This window comes from Puntigrus tetrazona, chromosome 3, assembly GCF_018831695.1.
Source record: "Puntigrus tetrazona isolate hp1 chromosome 3, ASM1883169v1, whole genome shotgun sequence".
Lineage (NCBI taxonomy): Eukaryota > Metazoa > Chordata > Actinopteri > Cypriniformes > Cyprinidae > Puntigrus > Puntigrus tetrazona.
The window spans coordinates 2,307,640-2,315,555 of NC_056701.1; the positions used below are offsets into that span (position 1 = coordinate 2,307,640).

Below are 7,916 nucleotides of genomic sequence, written 5' to 3' on the forward strand. Positions count from 1 at the left end.
CCAAAACGGATGCATGAACTGATTCTGCAACGATTTATCGCCCTAATTTCTCTTAAAAATGCATAAAATGTGTTGTGTTCCTAACTAAATGCAAGCTTTGTTTTCAGAGTGAAGAAAAGGGTGCTACCGACCAAAGCCAAGCCCAAGCCTCAGGACGGCGGCGTGCTCCAGCGGTTGCCCGTGTCTCAGGACTCCGCCCAGCGCCCGTGGACCCGGCTCCTCCTGCTTCTGTCCAGCGAGCGCTGTCCCCGCCGGAGCCCATCTGCCTGTCGGACTCTCTGGACGAGGACCCTGCCCGGCCCGCCGCCGACTCCATCTCTCACGCCTGGCCATGTTGAGCAGCGCCGCCAAAGACCTGGCCCAGTCCAACAGCCGCCGCGGCGCCGAGCTGCCCAAAGCGCCCAGTCGCTGCTCACGCCCCCACACCTGGTGAAAAAGAGCGCGAGCACCCCCGCCTCCGCCACAGCTCCGCCCCGGCGCCCTCTCCTCCACGCCGGCCCGGCCGTTAAAAACGTGAGCGCCCTGTCCCAGGTTCAGAGACATTCCGTTATTCCAGCTCAGCGACCGTCCGTGGCTCCGCCTGCTAAGATGGGCGTGTCTCGGGCGAAGCCCCCGCCTCTCCCGACGGCGCCGCCTCTTCACGCCTCAGAAGATCGTGTGGCGGGAAAACGGTGGTCGCCATGCCTACAGGCCTCATCAAAACCAGCAACAACAGCTCTGCGCGCGCACGCTTTCCGCCACTTCCTCGCCGTCGCATTTAAACGTAAAATCGCCGCAGTGTTTCCACGCGACGCCGCAAGCCAAAAACCACGAGTCGCCCAAACCAGGCTTCATCACGCCCATGCAGGCCACTCTCACCAAGTCTCCCACACCCCAGCTCGCCCATCATCAAGCTCACGCCACCGCCTCGCGCCGTCGCTTTCCAGGACGCCCACGTTACCCAGCATGCACCAGCACGCCTCCAAGAGCCCGGCTTCACGCTGGGTTCGCTGGCGGGCGTTACAGCACCCCGTGGTGCAGAAGAGTTCATCTCAGGGCAACAGCATCTCTGGACTCGCCACGACGACCGCGCCTGTCGCCAAGCAACCGGCCTCCAGCGACGCCGCGTGGCGCAATCACAGTCAGCGCACACAGACAAGTGGGTGGAGCTAATCAGGAGTGAAAACGATCACGTCTGTGTCTACAGCCACAGCGTCTCCACTCACAGGTCTGTCTGCTCATGTGATTCAGGCCTGTTATCGGCTTTTTAAGATTTAGATTATTACATTGATATAATTTAAAAATGTTGTTTTATTACTTTTTAAATAAACATTTAAATTGCTTAACAGAAAAAATAACAACATCGGCAAAAACAAGAATATTTATTCACCTATGGACTTATTTAATGTGCAATCTTTGGTTTAATTACATTTTTTAAACAAATTAATTACTTTTAATTAAAAATAAATTTTAAAATATTTATAAAAATTTTAAAAGCATGAGATTTGGGAATGTTTAATTACAAAATTTAAATAAAAAGAAATACTTATTTAGGATGTTTAGTAGAAATATTAAATATAATATAAGAAATGAAATAAGAAATTGGAGAATATTTAAGTGTTTTCTTGTGATTTTTTTATTCATTTTTAATTTTTTTTCTTTTAACATTAAAAAGTATTTAGTTTTATTACTTTTACACTTGTTTTTAACTTAAAGGAGTAGAATTATTCTGTTATTCCTTTTAAGTTAGTAATAATCCATTCATCCATCCATAATAATTTATGCTGCAAATTCCAAACGGAGCTTATCTTGAACTCAAATATTCCTCAAAATATAAGTGTACTCTGACAGTGTGATGATGATGGTGGTGGTGACGATGATGACGATGATGACGATGATGACGATGATGATGATGATGACGATGAAGATGATGATGACGATGATGATGGTGATGTGTTTCAGGTGTCCTCCTCCAGTGCTCTGCTGGGCTCGGCCGGTCCGTCTCTGCCGCTGGGCTTCGGGATGCTGGGAGGCCTGGTTCCCCGCCTCTCCCGCTCCAGTTTCCAAACCTGCTGAATCTTCCTTCCTCTGTGGTTTCCACGGCGACCAGCGTGGCTCGACCAATCCCAGCAGCTCAGGGTTTAACCTTCCCAGAGTGAGTCAGCAGGGCTAGTTTAGTACCTTTTTAAGTCTTAGAAAGGTCTGTTTTGTTAACCTTTCAAACGACTCTCATCTTCATCACTGTGATGTTTCTAATAGATATGTTTCATGGGTGAGTCTATTAGTGACATCCAATAAAATCTCTAAGGCAACAAATGTACTCAGAAATTTAATATATAGACATGTCAAAAATAGCATCAAACGGATATATTCACTTATTATTGTTTCATGATCATGTATTGAAATTTTATTGTTGTTAAAATTTCAGGTATATAAAAATATAACGACTGCTAATATGACATTAAATGTAGAAATGAGACTTTATAAAAGATAGAAACATTTTTAGATTTTTTAATGTAAATTTTTAATTATATTATATTTATTTATAGTTGGAATTGTATTGATGGTCTTAAGTAAATGCTAATCCGAATTAATCAAGCAGATAAATAATTAGAATTAAAAAGTTTAATTCGCTTGTCTTTTTTAAATTAGAAGAAATCATGTTGACTTACATTTTGTTCATAGTATTTCCATTTTGTTCGTTGTTGAATTTAAAGGGCCAGAACTGCCTTAGTATTATGTGGACCTCAGAAAACAATTTTTTTAAAAATAATCGTGGGCGTGGTTTGACGCGCATAGAATCGGTGGGCGGGTTTGACTAGCGGTGTAAATTGGTGGTGGGTGTAGAATTGGTGGGCGAATTGGTCGTGCAGTGTAGAATTGTGGTGTGTAGAATCGTGTGGGCGGGCTGATTATCTTCTGTGGAGGCGGGGCTTATCTGCACTATTACATCACAGAGTAAAACATTCTCCAAGCTGTCACGACCGCTTCAATAGAAGCTGCTTTTTAGACTAAACTCACGGGATATTTTTACAGCAGTGACCTCTTAAATGTCGAAAGATCAAGATAATTCTGCTCTGCCAGTTCACGACCCTTTAAAACCCACACGACGTGGCAGCTGTGTTGTTCGCCACCTGCTCTTCATCACGTGGCTCGTCGTGAATCTGCTTCCTCTCATTGAATCCGCGTGTGGCGCCTCTGGCGCGTGGTGCGTGTCTCTCTGTCCCGCTCTCCTCAGATGTGTTAAAGGGTCTCATGTCAGGGGCTCAGGCCGCTTCTGCCGCCACACTTACAGCTGGCTTTTCAGGTAAACGCTGAGCGGGTGACGCTCCCGCCGCCTGCATGCGCATGCTAGCTGCTACCTTCATCATCTTCAGCCGGACGTCAGCCGCAGGGCCGTACTCACTCTCTCTTTCTCTGTGCAGATGTCAATCAAACGCAGGGCGAGACTTGAAGAGGAAGACCTTATGACGCCACAGAGCTTTATCCGGGACTGACTCCACGCCATTTTTATGCATGAAGCGCTGGTCGTCCCAATGAGACGGGCCATTTTTATACGCAATTTGAATATTGATGCTGATGATTAATGTTATTAGTTTGAATGATGATCCGTGGGTTGTACATATGTATCAATGTTTACACAGACGGACCTGATCACTGTGGACGGGAGGGAAACGTGTGTGTGTGTGTGTGTGTGTGTGTGTGTCTGCATGTCGATTATAGCGCAGCTTCTAGTACATGAGGATGTTTTTTAACGCGTGGATGAGTGAAGGTGTTCCTCCCTCTCTGGTGTGGGTCGTGTCTCCGGTGCTGTTCACCAACGAAACGCCCCTTAAAATTGTTCAAACCAAATGACATGGCGATGGACGCAAGTGCCATTGTAATATACTTGAACTTTCAGGATTTGTTTACTTGGCGCTTTCAGGACACGCAGCAAAATAAAAATGCAGAAGCCTTAGTGAAAACTGTGTTCTGTGATGATTTTTGGTCTGATTTTTAGTCTCAGAGCAGTTTTTTTTTTGTATTATATGCAAGTATTGATTTAACCTAAAACGAAGGTTCAAGGTTATATATATATTTTTTTGGTCTTAAATTCACTCTTAAAATACGATTTAAGTGACTATTTCATAAAACACTGTTTTACAGAATTTAGCCCAACCTCCCAAAAACAAGTACAGTTCCATAATATAAAGTGCTCTTTTTGTTTTGCACTAATTTAGTTAAGATCATCTAATGTGTGCTTAACTGCTATTTTGAGACACCATTAATAAAGTAAACGACTTTTTTAACATTTTTAAAATGTATTTAGTTCCATCTTTCATACAATAGCACACCTAAGTTTAATACTTTTTTTAAATACAAAAGGTAGAGCACTTTAGCTCATATTCATGGTGTCTCCAAAATAGCAGTTAAGTTCTTTTAATGTACTAAAAATTATTCTTTAGCGCTTATCAAATACAAAATTAGTGCTTGAAAATACATAATGGAAGTGTACTAGTTTTGCCTGTATTAACCTACATTGAAATTATCAGTTGTTTTAAGTTATATGTAACCATAACATTTCAAATACAGGAGAAAATGAAATTATCATAGGCATGCATCCATAAAAATGCAGATTTTAGATTAAATTTTTTTCCTTTTATATCAGGCTTCAAATATCTATTTGGATGTCTTTGGAGGGCTTGTTAAAATGTATTTAGCTTGAATTGTCTTGAATAAATCTAACAAAGCCAGAAATTGTTGTCTGAACACTTCTGAGGTTTTAACAACAAATGCTATCAAAATTGGCATTTCCCCAAAGTGTAAAAAAACAGTATAGATAATTGCTTATTTCAATGTGTGCATCTCCTGCTTTAATCTGGAGTCGATGAAGAATGAAGAACTACTAAGAGCTTCAGCAACTGAACTCTAAACTAGTTGAAGCCATTAGAAAAGTCTGCGTACCATTTTTAATAAGCGGTATGTAAAAACGATCAGCATCCTGCACGAGGCTAAGCTTTCAGAAACATCACAGTCGTGGGACAGAAACTGTGGTACTGTGAGTTTAATTCATCATCCTCAATCTTCATCGGCACATCTCTACAGCAAACACGCGCCCAGTACAAAATATCAACGAGGTGAACGAGATCGGTCTAAATCATAACGACTCAAAAAGAACCGAATCCAATCGAATCCGGCAAACACGGGTCAACTCTGGCTGAGGGAGAAGGACAGACAGTGAATGGCAGTGACGCCTCGCCTCCACAGGAAGCGGTTCGCCCATTTGACCAGCGGCCTGGTCTTATCGCCGGGCCTACACTGATGCGCTTTATACTTTTCACTTCTGCCATGTATTTAGGTCCAGGCGTCCTCCTTGCGCATACACACACCACCTGCGCACACACACACACACACACATATATGACTTTCAAAGAATCTTGAAAATACAACATATCGCCATTTCCACAAAAACACTCACAGCACAACTGCTTAACGCTGATGATAATCTTGACCTCAGGCCAGAGGAGATGCTGAAACGTATATGATTTAACAACAACTTGAAAACAGATCAATTAATTTTTTCTAAATTCTAATTTTATGAATTTTTCATTCAGTTTCTTGGTGAGCAGAAAAGACTTAAACACTCAATGTAAAATGTTGAAAGGTACCCAATTATGGTACTAATCTAACTTGCTTAGCCAATTCCTGGAAGAAGTGTTTAGATATAAATGTTTTAAAACCATCTTGAAAAAACGCCTCCAATGCTTCACAAACATTTTAAAATCATACAAACTCAGGTTAAATAAAAAAAAATATATATTTGTACAGTATTATAAAACATATGCAGCACTTTAAAACGTCTGGCAAAGAGAATATGGACCATAAGAAAAATGCTTCAAAAAATAAAATAAAATAATTGATTTTATTTGGCATTAAATCATTCTTGCTCTGGGGTACAAGAAAAAGTTTTTTAAATACAACATTTACTCCCTTTATCTTTATATATATTTACCACTAAATAAAACGTAAAATTAAGTCAGAATTGTGGGAAAGTTCAACCAAAAATGAAAATCGTGGTCATCAAGCATTTCCTCGAGTAGTTCTTAAAGAAGATATTTTGGAAAAGTTTGTAACTAGACTGGAAGTGACTTCCTTAGCAGGAAACAAAACACTATAGAAGTCAACGGTGACCTAAATGCCTCGGTTAAAAACTTTTTTTCCTACAACAGAAAAATAATTCCTTAATCTCAATCCTTGAGGTAAAAGTATTTTTGTTCAGGTTTGTGGGATTAATTAATTACCTTCTACCATTTTTAATGGAACGGCCTTCCATAAAATACACCGCTGGACCGTTGGTCTGTCGCATAGCAACGGGCGTGTTAAATCCGGAGCCGTTAAAAATTTAAAATCTGCAAAGGAGGAAAACGTATACCGTTCGAATTACGAACTTTCATGGTTTGGATCTCTCTAACCAGCCCGATGACGACAAACTCACGCATTGCCATTAAGTCTCTATCGGTTGTGGCACAGCCCGCGTCTCACCTCGGAGCCGAGTTTTCTGTTTCTTTGCCACCATCCCGGTCTCGGAGGGCTGGGTCTCGCGCCTCTCCGCTTCTGCCTACCTCGAGAGTCAAAGAGGCTAGACTGGATACAAGTTACACGGCTTTGGGAAGGACAGTGACCTGACCTACTGACAGACACCTCTCCCCGTGTGGAGTGTGTGTGTGTGTGTGTGTGTGTGTGTGTGTGTGTGTGTGTAGCTAATGTAAAAGTGCGTCCGCTGTTGTTCTTATAGTGCTGCTCGCGCGAAGCGGCTTCTTTGTCCTGAGCCGCAGCAGAGCCTCTTTCGTCTTCCTCGCTGCCCTCGCCTCCTCTCGCTCTCTTCCTCTTTCTCCTCCTCCTCCATCTTCTTCTTTAAAGAGCCCATGAAGCTGCTGCCGTTGGCGGCCTGCGTTGGTTGGCTTTGGGCGCCCTGGGAGCCGGGCTGTTGCCGCCGGACTCCGCTGCTGCTGCTGCTGGAGGACTGGTGGTGGTGGTGATGGTGATGATGATGATGATGATGTTTGGCAGGATACTTGTCAGACGGCGCTGCTTTTTCTCCATCGTTTTACCGTTCGGCATGAAGTAAATACAGCCTTCTACATCTGCACCCGCGGTGTTCTTATTTCTGCACCGAAGCCACGGCTTGCGGTTTACCGTGAATAAAAAACAAAACTTTCCGCATGTATTTTTGAAACAAAAGTACACGCGTAATGCAGGACAAAATGAAAGAATAATACGTTAGCCTGCCCCGTTGCGGATCGTGAAGCGTCGCGTATGAAACAAAAATACCACTGCCGATTTATCAGAAAGCGCGCGGGTTGTCACGACGCCGCGGGAGCGAGCGTGTTCGTGATCGTACACCGGCCGTGGATTGAGCGTGGAATCGGCAGGATTCCGGGGGTTTTGGTCCTGATGTTTTTCGTACAGGTTTGTTGTGACAAAGCGTCGCTCCGCCATATACTTCGTTTCATCTGGTGGCCCGCTCCTGGTGCAAGAGAGTGGCGCTGGCGCCGCCTGCAGGCCGGAGGTGAGGAACTGCGGGCGCTTCACGCGGTTAGTTAAAATAAAATAAAACATTTTAACATGTTTTATTTTACTTATTTCTGAAGCTACAATATTTTTAAAACAAATAGTGAAGTGTTTCTGGATCTATCATTTAATCTAAAATCTATGTATTTTTTAGTCCTAAACTATTCCCTTTAGAGAAAGAGTTAAAAGATGTAAGATATATATATATATATATATATAAAAAAACCTTTTGTGTGTGTGTGTGTGATAAAATAAGTTTTGACTAACTAATCTGCCTAAATGTGATGGACAATATTTAATAAAAATACAATTTGATTTAAGGAAATACAAATTGAGATTATGTGAGAGTAAAATATATTTTTAAATTATTTAATACAGTAATATCA

The 7,916-nt window shown here is 42.4% G+C and overlaps 1 long non-coding RNA gene and 1 pseudogene across 2 annotated transcripts in view; one reads left to right on the forward strand and one right to left on the reverse strand.

Annotated features, from left to right (window-relative positions):
* Positions 1 to 3,450, forward strand: part of LOC122341567 — a 12,019-nt pseudogene extending 8,569 nt beyond the window's left edge.
* The window catches only part of LOC122341603, an 18,134-nt gene that overhangs the window by 5,451 nt on the left and 4,767 nt on the right, over positions 1 to 7,916 (reverse strand). Inside the window, exon 2 of one of the 2 annotated variants that reach the window (XR_006250473.1) lies at positions 3,656 to 3,685. The exons of the other annotated variant lie outside the window; for it this stretch is intronic. This is a non-coding gene — a long non-coding RNA (uncharacterized LOC122341603). Of the gene's footprint in view, positions 1 to 3,655; positions 3,686 to 7,916 lie in introns of those variants that run through there. 2 annotated transcript variants of the gene reach the window in all.